This window comes from Hyperolius riggenbachi, chromosome 12 (assembly GCF_040937935.1).
Source record: "Hyperolius riggenbachi isolate aHypRig1 chromosome 12, aHypRig1.pri, whole genome shotgun sequence".
In the NCBI taxonomy this organism is placed as follows: domain Eukaryota; kingdom Metazoa; phylum Chordata; class Amphibia; order Anura; family Hyperoliidae; genus Hyperolius; species Hyperolius riggenbachi.
This window is the reverse complement of record NC_090657.1, coordinates 98,293,170-98,307,946: the sequence shown is the minus strand read 5'-3', so window position 1 is coordinate 98,307,946 and position 14,777 is coordinate 98,293,170.

Genomic DNA, 14,777 nt, shown 5'->3' with positions numbered 1-14,777 from the left:
AAACTTGGAGAGGGACTTAGGAGTACTGGTTGACAAGTTAAATAATCATATTCAATGGCAAGCAGCTGCAGCTAAAGCTAATAAAATTTTAGTATGCATTAAAAGGGAAATAAAAGCTCAGGATGCCAGCATAACCCTGTTTAGCTCTCTTGTAAGCTACATCTGAAATAGTGAATACAGTTATGAGCATCGCATTATGGGGGGGGGGGGGGGGGGGGGGAGACATTGCAGTTTTGGAGCAGGTGCAGAGAAAAGCCACAAAATTGATCTCATGTAGTGAATTTTGGATATACGAGCCTGCATGGGTGACAAGGGGTTAAAGGAGCTGGGGGAGGGACCTCATGTTTTCTTTTAATAGTTTTGTAATGCAGAAATTAGGTATATTTGCAAGGGATCCTTATACAATAGTAATTGCAGCTGTACAGCGATCCCTGGCAAAGGCTTTGCAACTTGCCCCGCGTACCCCGGCAGGAAATTCACTGCTGCTTTTGGGGGATATATGTATATTTTCAATATGGATGGGTAGATACATTATCTGTCATTTAACCACTTCAGGACCGTAAGCTTAAAAAAGTGACCAGGCCATTTTTGAATTTTTGACACTTCGGGCCACTGCTCGCTGCAGGGCTGTACAACTCAGCACAGTGATCCCCCCCCCCCCCCCCCACCACCCTTTTCTGTTGGTGGGTTCTTATCGCTGCTGGCATGTTTATTTATTTTTTATTTGTTTATATATATATATTTTTTAATTAATTTATCTAATTTTTTCCCACCCTCCCTTTCTCCCCCCGCCTGCCAATGACAGCAATTGGCTGTCATAGGCATCAGCCTATGACAGACGATCGCTCCTGAGCCAAGTGAGCAGGTGGTCTCCAGGACATTGCTGCATTAGATCGCAGGGGCTGTAAATAGATGGTGGTTTCTCCGTCTAACAGCCTGAGGTTTGGCAAATTTATTAAAAATGAAAAAAAAATTACATGTACATAAGTATAGAGTTGTCCCGAACGGTTCAGCCGCGAACATATTCACACGAACATAGGTGGTTCACGTTCGAGTCGAAACGTGAACTTTATGGCGAGTTCGACCCGCACCTATACTACATCATTGTGCTAAACTTTGACCCTGGTTTTGAACTTCTTCACCTCACTGATGATGGAAACTACTGTGCTCATTGGGACTTTCAAAGCAGCAGAAATGTTCCTGTAACCTTCCCCAGATTTGTGCCTCAAAACAATCCTGTCTCGGAGGTCTACAGACAATTCTTTTGACTTCATGCTTTGTTTGTGCACTGACATCTGACTGACAACTGAGTAACCTTGTATAGACAGGTGTGTCCTGTCCACTCAACTGAATTTACCACAAGTGGACTCAACTAAACTGCAGAAACATCTCAAGGATGGTAAGGGGACACAAGATTGCGCCTGAGCGTGATTTTGAGCTTCATGGCAAAGGCTGTGAATCCTTATTTTAAATACATTTTCATAAACCTCAAGTAAACTTTCTGCACCTTGCCATTATGGGGTGTTGTGTGTGTGTGTGTCTGTGTGTGTCTGTGTGTGGAATTCTGAGGAAAAAAAAATGTCCCAATGGATCCCATTACTTTGATTTTCCCAGGGATGTGGTCATGCCTACAGTAACCTGCAATTTAGCATCAGGCAATGGCCATAATGAGCCCCATTGTGTCTTCATGTGAAAACCAGCTCAGGAGAAAATTACTGTAAGTTCTTTAAGGTTCAAAATAAATATGAATAGGCACAGTATACATGGTGACTATGGTTTTGATGTAAGGCTCCTTCCACGCTGCTTCCATTGCTATAGACGATATAATCTCATCTCAACACAATGCAATTATACTTGAATGGTTTGTAAACATTGGTGGTGTGGTGCGGCAGGTTCCATCTGAATAATGCGCAGCATGCTTTGCATTTCAGGATGTGTGTTTACAGTGGTAGTGAAGCATACATTCAATGTACTACATGTTTCAGATCGTAGTCCTAACACGTGAAGCGACTTTTGACCACAGCTGTGTTGCGATCAGCAGAGCAGGATCATCCACCAGGCAACCTAGGCAGGTGCTTGGGGCCTAGTGGGTGACAAGGGGCCTACCTGCCACCTTTCTTTGACCTCTCTCTACTTCAGCTTACCAAAAGGACTGAAAGGGGGCCCTACATCTTAATCCATCTCTGGCAATCAAGTAAACAAGACTTGCCTGCATTATCCACAAGAACCTGCCTGTACATATCTTGCAGAAAGTCTCACTGATCTGAATTTCTAGGTACAGGCAGTTCTAATAGCAGTGGCTAAGGCCCCGGTGTAAGTTTTACATTGACCTTCCTCCCCCCCCCCCCCCCCCCAATGGACTCTCTATATAACAATCAATATGGAGCACCAAACCTGCCAAGAACAGCTGTAGCGTCAGAGGTGCAAGCATAGGATGGGGAACACTTTGTTAATGATTCCCATTATTCAAAGCATCTATAGAAGTGATTATTACCACCACAGGACCAATAAAGATTAATACTTCAATTGAGGGAGGGCTCCTTGAGGCCCCTCTGGCCCAAGGCCCCCATTGTAGTCGCAACTTCTGCACCCCCTATTGCTACGCCACTGAGTGGCTAGCTCCAACTTACCTTATTTCCTGATACTCATGATTAAAGAGACATCCCATCCATACATAGCAAGGCTTAGCAAAGAGGAAAGGAAAGACAATGCTGGAAAAGGTGAGAGGTATATGAGGTAATAAGTGCAGAGCATTGATTTTTTTAAACACTGTGTATGTTATGAATGCTATCACACTTAAAGAAAAGCACTTGTGGTAACTAAAACGCATCCGGCAATGGTTTTGCAATTGGAAGCGGAGAGAGCATGCATAATTTGGGAGCCCTAAGCTTGCCTTTATGGGTTGTTGATAACTTTCATATGGCTGTCATTGTGGTTCCAGCTTCCTGCATCCATCAGCTCAAAGCACTGTCTGGTCCTGAATTTCTGACCTGGCAGAGGCAGCAGCCGCCACAGACTCACAGTATTACATGTCATCTGACTTGGGAAATTCTCAGCTGAGACAGTTCCAGGGATCACACTGCACTGCATTTGTGATAACAGCAAATAAATACCTTGGCAACCAAATTACAGACACTATATTTAAAATACCTGAATCCCCCCTTAGCTTCACTTTTAAAAGACTTGAATTGAGAGGGATAAGGAGGTTGCCATATTTATTTCCTTTTAAACAATGCATATTGCTGCCTGGCAGTCCTGCTGATCCCCAGCCTCTAATACCTTTAGTCACAGACCCTAAACAACCATGCACGAGGCCTTGTTCACATTATAGGCGTTTTTGTAAAATTTTAAGCGCGGGCGATTTTCAAAATCACCCTGAAAGCACTTGTGCAATGATTCTCTATGAGAGAGTTTATATCTGAGCGGTTCGTTTGCGATCTGCTTAGAAAAGTGGTGCTTGGGCCATTTTTGAGGCTATTTGCCTCAATGGAAGGTATAGCAAAAACGCAAAATGCTCACAAAATCGCATTTATTTTTTCCAGATTAAAAACGCTCTGCAAAGCACTTACAAAAATGCCCACAAAAACGAGCGAACGCTCAGAAAATTGCCAGAAAACACAAAAAAAAGCCCCCTGCGGACAGACACGTGAGCCGAACGCAATGTGAACAAGGCCTTACAGGTGATTCTGACTGAAGTCTGACAAGATTAGCTGCATGCTTGTTTCAGGTGTGTGATTCAGACACTACTCCTGCCAGAATGATCAGCAGGACTGCCAGGCAACTGGTATTAAAAGGAAATAAATATGTTAGCCTCCATATCCCTCACTTCAGGTGTCCTTTAAGTACTGATGCTCGGATACCCCCAATCACGGATTCGACCTATTCGGCCGTAGTGGAAAAAAATTTTGAAACGGACTCACGAAATCGACCCAGATAATTCCTGTGAATAAGGCAATCACGGAAATTCACGGCCATGATCACAGAAAATTGTTTTAGCCAATAGCAAGGCCCCCATACATGCTACAATTCCACAAATTGCATGGATTATAAAGGTGATACGGGGCTACAACTTAAACAAAGAAATTCGAAAAATAACTTTAACTTTTTGAGAAAATGGATTTTTAAAGTTAAATCTACACTTTAAATGCGGCAATTAATTGGTTTTAAACAGGGAAATACACTTTAAGCAATCACAGAGGTGATGGTGAGTCCCAATGGCACCTGGCGGTGATGGTACCACTGGAGGAGGATGCATGGCCGACACCACAAAAACAACCAGAGAGGCTTTTGTAATTTTTTTTTTTTCCTTGTAACGATAGCAATGACATGGCAGCAGAGTTGTCCGTGGCCGCTGGGGATAGGAACGCAGACTTAAGTAGTGAAATAGAACATTAGTGGCAGCAGGAGGAGGACTAAGCGGTCAGTGCCAGTGGCGGACACAGGCAGCAGTGGGCCCCTGTGCAAAATATCAATTGTGGGCCCCCCTGACCTGCGGCGCGCAAAGCGCGCCACCTGCGGCGCGCAAAGCGCGCCGCGTCAAAAAATGGGTGCAGCTATAACCTGCGGCGCGCGAAGCGCGCCGCGGCAAAAAATGGGCGTGGCAATGACCGGATAAGGGCGGAGCTAACTAATTTAAAGTGATCCCGGGGTGAGAGTGATATGGAGGCTGCCATATTTATTTCCTTTTAAACAATACTAGTTGCCTGGCGGCCCTGCTGATCTATTTGGCTGCAGTAATAAACTGAATTACACCAGCAACAAGCATGCAGCTTAATCTTCTCAGTTCTGACAATATTGTCAGAAACCCCTGACCTGCTGCATGCTTGTTCAGGGTCTATGGTTGAAAGAATAAGAGGCAGAGGACCAGAACGGCAACCAGGCAACTGGTATTGCTTAAAAGGAGAGAAATATGGCAGCCTCAATATTATTCTCACCTCAGGTTCCCTTGAAAAGTGCAACGCAAAGACAGTGGGCCCAAGTTTTGGTGACCCTTTCCCCAGAAAATTCACATAATTGTGCAGGTTTTCTCAAGAAAATACACATAATGTGAGCAGATTTGCCCAGAAAATACATTCAATCATGTCGGCAGATATGCCCAGAAAATACGTGCAATGATGTCGGCAGATATGCCCAGAAAATACGTGCAATGATGTCGGCAGATATGCCCAGAAAATACGTGCAATCATGTCGGCAGATATGCCCAGAAAATACGTGCAATCATGTCGGCAGATATGCCCAGAAAATACGTGCAATCATGTCGGCAGATATGCCCAGAAAATACGTGCAATCATGTCGGCAGATATGCCCAGAAAATACGTGCAATCATGTCGGCAGATATGCCCAGAAAATACGTGCAATCATGTCGGCAGATATGCCCAGAAAATACGTGCAATCATGTCGGCAGATATGCCCAGAAAATACGTGCAATCATGTCGGCAGATATGCCCAGAAAATACGTGCAATCATGTCGGCAGATATGCCCAGAAAATACGTGCAATCATGTCGGCAGATATGCCCAGAAAATACGTGCAATCATGTCGGCAGATATGCCCAGAAAATACGTGCAATCATGTCGGCAGATATGCCCAGAAAATACCTGCAATCATGTCGGCAGATATGCCCAGAAAATACCTGCAATCATGTCGGCAGATATGCCCAGAAAATACCTGCAATCATGTCGGCAGATATGCCCAGAAAATACCTGCAATCATGTCGGCAGATATGCCCAGAAAATACGTGCAATCATGTCGGCAGATTTGCCCAGAAAACACATGCAATCATGTAGCAAATTTGCCCAGAACATACATGCAATCATGTGGCAGACCTGCCCAGAACATACACGCAATCATGTGGCAGACCTGCCCAGAACATACACGCAATCATGTGGCAGACCTGCCCAGAACATACACCTGCTAAAATAAATAATAAAAAAAAAACATTTACTCACCTGCAGCAGCAGACCTCCTGTCCCAGCCTCCATCCGGCGCGCAGCTCCCATGGGTGGTTGGGTGGATAGGTAGCCTGGTGGGTAGGTAGGCAGCCGGGTGGGTAGGTAGGTAGCCCTTAGCCGGGTGGGTAAGTAGCCTGGTGGGTGGCTGGGTAGCTGGGTGGGTAGCCTGGTGGGTGGCTGGGTAGGCGGGTGGGTAGGTAGCCTGGTGGGTGGGTAGGTGGGTGGTTAGGTAGCTGGGTGGGTGGGTAGGTAGCCTGGTGGGTTGGTAGGTAGCCGGGTGGGTAGGTAGGTAGGTAGCCTGGTGGGTAGGTAGGTAGCCGGGTGGGTGTGTAGGTAGCCGGGTGGGTGGTTAGGTAGCCGGGTGGGTAGGTAGCCGGGTGGGTAGGTAGGTATCCGGGTGGGTGGGTAGGTAGCCGGGTGGGTAGGTAGCCGGGTGGGTAGGTAGCCAGGTAGATAGCCGGCAGGGTGGTTAGGTAGCCGGGTGGGTAGGTAGCCGGGTGGGTGGGTAGGTAGCCGGGTGGGTAGGTAGGTATCCGGGTGGGTAGGTAGCCGGGTGGGTGGGTAGGTAGCCGGGTGGGTGGGTAGGTAGCCGGGTGGGTAGGTAGCCAGCAGGGTGGGTAGGTAGCCGGGTGGGTAGGTAGCCAGGTAGATAGCCGGCAGGGTGGTTAGGTAGCCGGGTGGGTAGCTAGGTAGCCGGGTGGGTAGGTAGCCAGGTAGATAGCCGGCAGGGTGGTTAGGTAGCCAGGTGGGTAGCTAGGTAGCCGGGTGGGTAGGTAGCCAGGTAGGTAGCCGGCAGGGTGGTTAGGTAGCCGGGTGGGTAGCTAGGTAGCCGGGTGGGTAGGTAGCCGGGTGGGTAGGTAGCCAGGTAGATAGCCGGCAGGGTGGTCAGGTAGCCGGGTGGGTAGCTAGGTAGCCGGGTGGGTAGGTAGCCAGGTAGGTAGCCGGCAGGGTGGTTAGGTAGCCGGGTGGGTAGCTAGGTAGCCGGGTGGGTAGGTAGCCGGGTGGGTAGGTAGCCAGGTAGATAGCCGGCAGGGTGGTTAGGTAGCCGGGTGGGTAGCTAGGTAGCCGGGTGGTTAGGTAGCCGGGTGGGTAGGTAGCCAGGTAGATAGCCGGCAGGGTGGTTAGGTAGCCGGGTGGGTGGGTAGGTAGCCTGGTTAGGTAGCCGGGTAGGTAGCCGGGTGGATGGTTAGGTAGCGGGGTAGGTAGCCGGGTGGGTGGGTAAGGTAGCCGGGTGGGTAGCTATCCGGGTGGGGGGCCCGACTCCTATCCTCCCTCACTCACCTCGGGGCCCCCCTCCCGGTATGCGCTGCAGCCGGCGGGAGAGCAGAAAATACAGGAAGTCTCCGGCCGGGGCTGCAGCAGACGCTAGAGGCAGCTGCTGCTTAGTTTCCGATATGTCTCCAAAGTTGGAGACCAAGCGGCAGCTGCCGCCCCGGCCGGAGACTTCTTGTATTTTCCGCTCTCCCGCCGCATGGGGGGGGGGGGGGGCGAGGTGAGGGGGGAGGACAGAAGTTGGGCCCCCCAGGTTAAAAAAAATAAAAATAAAAAAAAAATAAAAAAAAAAAAAAACCTGCAATACTTAATGGGCCCCTGAAGCAGCAGAACTTCAGGGGCCCTCGTGCGGCGGCACGGCCTGCACGGCCGTATGTCCGCCACTGGTCAGTGCAGCAGCATAGAACGACCATGGCACCTCACTGGTGGTACCACAGCATGATAATGCTGCCCAGAAAATTACATGCATCAATGGCCCCTGGCGGTAAAACTCAGCGGCAGCAAAGAAAGACCAAGGCACCACAGCAGGAGGAGTCATGTGCTGCTGCTGCTTGGGAGTGCTGCTCATAGTGGAGGTCTGGGATAAAGTCATGGCTGCACCTCCGTCATCATTTCCATCAATGCTTGTGAGTGACTCTCCTCAATGACCACATGGCGACCCAAGGTGCTGAAAATGGGTGCTACCTGCGTTGGCTGACACGGCCCAGGCTGTGCTGCTGATAGACGCCTTTCTGCTGCACCCCCTACAGCTGAGCGCCCTCTCTCTGGCCATGGACCAGTCCCAGAAGTAGTGGAGGCAATGGCACTCCCTCTCCTACCACGACCCCTGCCAGACATGTTGTATGCACAAGATTTCAAGGTGGAGAAAGAGTGCTGATTTTTACAGTCAATACGTGTGTGTGGGCCTGGGGACAGACGGATGGAATATAACAGGGGACTTTTATTGCTTTTTCAGAAAAGAAAAACAAACAAACACTGAATACAGTAATAGAACACGAAAATCAGTGGACAGCACTACAGTCTGCCTGCACTATGCGCACAGCAAACTAACCGACTGCACGCTAGTAGCAAAGTACAACACTACTAACTAAACTTAGTGATGGATCAGTGGCAGTGACTGCAACTGACTGGAGTTGATCACTGGCTGGCTGTCTTAGCTAGCTAACAAGTATACAGTAATAGAGCAGTAGAATCAGTGTGAAGTTGAACCTGCCTGCACGAAGCACAGCAAATCAGTACACTGTCCCTGACTACTACACTGACTACAGCGAACTTAAGTTAATCACTCACTGGCTAGCTAAATACAAGTATACAGTCAGTAATAGAGCAGTGCAGTAAGCACAGCAATCAGTACACTCTCTCACTGACAACTACACTGACTACAACTAAGTAATCACTCACTGGCTAGCTAGCTGAATATAAGTATCAGAAAACTAGGTACAATTTTGAAAAAAAAAAAAACTACTTTTTTACTTTGATGCAACAAAAAATGTTTTAAAAGGGGAGGCAACATGTATTTTTTTTACCTATAACTATTTTTATAGTGTATCCAGACCAATTTTTTGTATTTACTTTCAATTTGGTATTATTGGATGTCCCAGGAAAAACTGTATGTTTTTGGGTTTTGGAAGTCAAATGCGCTCATACACAAACAGTGTATGGATCCAGCACGAATACGCTCATACGCAAACAGTGTATGGATCCAGCACAAATGCGCTCATACACAAACAGTGTATGGATCCAGCACGAATGCGCTCATACGCAAACAGTGTATGGATCCAGCACAAATGCGCTCATACACAAACAGTGTATGGATCCAGCACGAATGCGCTCATACACAAACAGTGTATGGATCCAGCACAAATGCGCTCATACACAAACAGTGTATGGATCCAGCACGAATGCGCTCATACACAAACAGTGTATGGATCCAGCACGAATGCGCTCATACACAAACAGTGTATGGATCCAGCACGAATGCGCTCATACGCAAACAGTGTATGGATCCAGCACAAATGCGCTCATACACAAACAGTGTATGGATCCAGCAGGAATGCGCTCATACGCAAACAGTGTATGGATAAAGCAGGAATGCGCTCATACGCAAACAGTGTATGGATCCAGCATGAATGCGCTCATACGCAAACAGTGTATGGATCCAGCACGAATGCGCTCATACGCAAACAGTGTATGGATCCCGCACGAATGCGCTCATACGCAAACAGTGTATGGATCCAGCACGAATGCGCTCATACGCAAACAGTGTATGGATCCAGCACGAATGCGCTCATACGCAAACAGTGTATGGATCCAGCACGAATGCGCTCATACGCAAACAGTGTATGGATCCAGCACGAATGCGCTCATACGCAAACAGTGTATGGATCCAGCACGAATGCGCTCATACGCAAACAGTGTATGGATCCAGCACGAATGCGCTCATACACAAACCCTGTATGGATCCAGCACGAATGCGCTCATACACAAACAGTGTATGGATCCAGCACGAATGCGCTCATACGCAAACAGTGTATGGATCCAGCACAAATGCGCTCATACGCAAACAGTGTATGAATCCAGCAGGAATGCGCTCATACACAAACAGTGTATGGATCCAGCAGGAATGCGCTCATACACAAACAGTGTATGGATCCAGCAGGAATGCGCTCATACACAAACAGTGTATGGATCCGGCACGAATGCAATCATACACAAACAGTGTATGGATGCAGCATGAATGCGCTCATACGCAAACAGTGTATGGATCCAGCAGGAATGCGCTCATACGCAAACAGTGTATGGATCCAGCAGGAATGCGCTCATACACAAACAGTGTATGGGTCCAGCAGGAATGCGCTCATACGCAAACAGTGTATGGATCCAGCAGGAATGCGCTCATACGCAAACAGTGTATGGATCCAGCACGAATGCGCTCATACACTAACAGTGTACGGATCCAGCAGGAATGCGCTCATACACAAACAGTGTATGGATCCAGCACGAATGCGCTCATACACAAACAGTGTATGGATCCAGCACGAATGCGCTCATACACAAACAGTGTATGGATCCAGCACGAATGCGCTCATACACAAACAGTGTATGGATCCAGCACGAATGCGCTCATACGCAAACAGTGTATGGATCCAGCACGAATGCGCTCATACGCAAACAGTGTATGGATCCAGCACGAATGCGCTCATACGCAAACAGTGTATGGATCCAGCACGAATGCGCTCATACGCAAACAGTGTATGGGTCCAGCACGAATGCGCTCATACACAAACAGTGTATGGATCCAGCACGAATGCGCTCATACACAAACAGTGTATGGATCCAGCAGGAATGCGCTCATAGGCAAACAGTGTATGGATCCAGCAGGAATGCGCTCATACGCAAACAGTGTATGGATCCAGCAGGAATGCGCTCATACGCAAACAGTGTATGGATCCAGCACGAATGCGCTCATACGCAAACAGTGTATGGATCCAGCACAAATGCGCTCATACGCAAACAGTGTATGGATCCAGCACGAATGCGCTCATGCGCAAACAGTGTATGGATCCAGCACGAATGCGCTCATACGCAAACAGTGTATGGATCCAGCACGAATGCGCTCATACGCAAACAGTGTATGGATCCAGCACAAATACGCTCATACACAAACAGTGTATGGATCCAGCAGGAATGCGCTCATACGCAAACAGTGTATGGATCCAGCATGAATGCGCTCATACGCAAACAGTGTATGGATCCAGCACGAATGCGCTCATACACAAACAGTGTATGGATCCAGCAGGAATGCGCTCATACACAAACAGTGTATGGATCCAGCACGAATGCGCTCATACACAAACAGTGTATGGATCCAGCACGAATGCGCTCATACACAAACAGTGTATGGATCCAGCACGAATGCGCTCATACGCAAACAGTGTATGGATCCAGCACAAATGCGCTCATATGCAAACAGTGTATGGATCCGGCACGAATGCAATCATACACAAACAGTGTATGGATGCAGCATGAATGCGCTCATACGCAAACAGTGTATGGATCCAGCAGGAATGCGCTCATACACAAACAGTGTATGGATCCAGCAGGAATGCGCTCATACGCAAACAGTGTATGGGTCCAGCAGGAATGCGCTCATACGCAAACAGTGTATGGATCCAGCAGGAATGCGCTCATACACAAACAGTGTATGGATCCAGCACGAATGCGCTCATACACAAACAGTGTATGGATCCAGCACGAATGTGCTCATACACAAACAGTGTATGGATCCAGCACGAATGCGCTCATACACAAACAGTGTATGGATCCAGCACGAATGCGCTCATACACAAACAGTGCATGGATCCAGCACGAATGCGCTCATATGCAAACAGTGTATGGATCCAGCACAAATGCGCTCATACACAAACAGTGTATGGATCCAGCAGGAATGCGCTCATACACAAACAGTGTATGGATCCAGCAGGAATGCGCTCATACACAAACAGTGTATGGGTCCAGCAGGAATGCGCTCATACGCAAACAGTGTATGGATCCAGCAGGAATGCGCTCATACACAAACAGTGTATGGATCCGGCACGAATGCAATCATACACAAACAGTGTATGGATGCAGCATGAATGCGCTCATACGCCAACAGTGTATGGATCCAGCAGGAATGCGCTCATACACAAACAGTGTATGGATCCAGCAGGAATGCGCTCATACACAAACAGTGTATGGATCCAGCAGGAATGCGCTCATACACAAACAGTGTATGGATCCAGCACGAATGCGCTCATACACAAACAGTGTATGGATCCAGCACGAATGCGCTCATACACAAACAGTGCATGGATCCAGCACGAATGCGCTCATATGCAAACAGTGTATGGATCCAGCACAAATGCGCTCATACACAAACAGTGTATGGATCCAGCAGGAATGCGCTCATACATAAACAGTGTATGGATCCAGCAGGAATGCGCTCATACACAAACAGTGTATGGGTCCAGCAGGAATGCGCTCATACGCAAACAGTGTATGGATCCAGCAGGAATGCGCTCATACACAAACAGTGTATGGATCCGGCACGAATGCAATCATACACAAACAGTGTATGGATGCAGCATGAATGCGCTCATACGCCAACAGTGTATGGATCCAGCAGGAATGCGCTCATACACAAACAGTGTATGGATCCAGCAGGAATGCGCTCATACACAAACAGTGTATGGATCCAGCACAAATGCGCTCATACACAAACAGTGTATGGATCCAGCACGAATGCGCTCATACGCAAACAGTGTATGGATCCAGCACGAATGCGCTCATACGCAAACAGTGTATGGATCCAGCACAAATGCGCTCATACGCAAACAGTGTATGGATCCAGCAGGAATGCGCTCATACACAAACAGTGTATGGATCCAGCAGGAATGCGCTCATACACAAACAGTGTATGGATCCGGCACGAATGCAATCATACACAAACAGTGTATGGATGCAGCATGAATGCGCTCATACGCAAACAGTGTATGGATCCAGCAGGAATGCGCTCATACACAAACAGTGTATGGATCCAGCAGGAATGCGCTCATACACAAACAGTGTATGGGTCCAGCAGGAATGCGCTCATACGCAAACAGTGTATGGATCCAGCAGGAATGCGCTCATACACAAACAGTGTATGGATCCAGCACAAATGCGCTCATACACAAACAGTGTATGGATCCAGCACGAATGCGCTCATACGCAAACAGTGTATGGATCCAGCACGAATGCGCTCATACGCAAACAGTGTATGGATCCAGCACAAATGCGCTCATACGCAAACAGTGTATGGATCCAGCAGGAATGCGCTCATACACAAACAGTGTATGGATCCAGCAGGAATGCGCTCATACACAAACAGTGTATGGATCCGGCACGAATGCAATCATACACAAACAGTGTATGGATGCAGCATGAATGCGCTCATACGCAAACAGTGTATGGATCCAGCAGGAATGCGCTCATACACAAACAGTGTATGGATCCAGCAGGAATGCGCTCATACACAAACAGTGTATGGGTCCAGCAGGAATGCGCTCATACGCAAACAGTGTATGGATCCAGCAGGAATGCGCTCATACACAAACAGTGTATGGATCCAGCACGAATGCGCTCATACACAAACAGTGTATGGATCTAGCACGAATGCGCTCATACACAAACAGTGTATGGATCCAGCACAAATGCGCTCATACACAAACAGTGTATGGATCCAGCACGAATGCGCTCATACACAAACAGTGCATGGATCCAGCACGAATGCGCTCATACGCAAACAGTGCATGGATCCAGCACAAATGCGCTCATACACAAACAGTGTATGGATCCAGCAGGAATGCGCTCATACACAAACAGTGTATGGATCCAGCAGGAATGCGCTCATACACAAACAGTGTATGGATCCAGCAGGAATGCGCTCATACACAAACAGTGTATGGGTCCAGCAGGAATGCGCTCATACGCAAACAGTGCATGGATCCAGCACAAATGCGCTCATACGCAAACAGTGTGGATCCAGCACGAATGCGCTCATACGCAAACAGTGTATGGATCCAGCACAAATGCGCTCATACGCAAACAGTGTATGAATCCAGCAGGAATGCGCTCATACGCAAACAGTGTATGGATCCAGCAGGAATGCGCTCATACACAAACAGTGTATGGATCCAGCAGGAATGCGCGCATACACAAACAGTGTATGGATCCGGCACGAATGCAATCATACACAAACAGTGTATGGATCCAGCACGAATGCGCTCATACACAAACAGTGCATGGATCCAGCACGAATGCGCTCATACGCAAACAGTGTATGGATCCAGCACAAATGCGCTCATACACAAACAGTGTATGGATCCGGCACGAATGCAATCATACACAAACAGTGTATGGATGCAGCATGAATGCGCTCATACGCCAACAGTGTATGGATCCAGCAGGAATGCGCTCATACACAAACAGTGTATGGATCTAGCAGGAATGCGCTCATACACAAACAGTGTATGGATCCAGCAGGAATGCGCTCATACACAAACAGTGTATGGGTCCAGCAGGAATGCGCTCATACGCAAACAGTGTATGAATCCAGCAGGAATGCGCTCATACACAAACAGTGTATGGATCCAGCACGAATGCGCTCATACACAAACAGTGTATGGATCCAGCACGAATGCGCTCATACGCAAACAGTGTATGGATCCAGCACAAATGCGCTCATACGCAAACAGTGTATGGATCCAGCAGGAATGCGCTCATACACAAACAGTGTATGGATCCAGCAGGAATGCGCTCATACACAAACAGTGTATGGGTTCAGCAGGAATACGCTCATACGCAAACTGTGTATGAGCGCATTCCTGCTGGATCCATACACTGTTTGCGTATGAGCGCATTCATGCTGCATCCATACACTGTTTGTGTATGATTGCATTCGTGCCGGATCCATACACTGTTTGTGTATGAGCGCATTCCTGCTGGATCCATACACTAACAGTGTATGGATCCG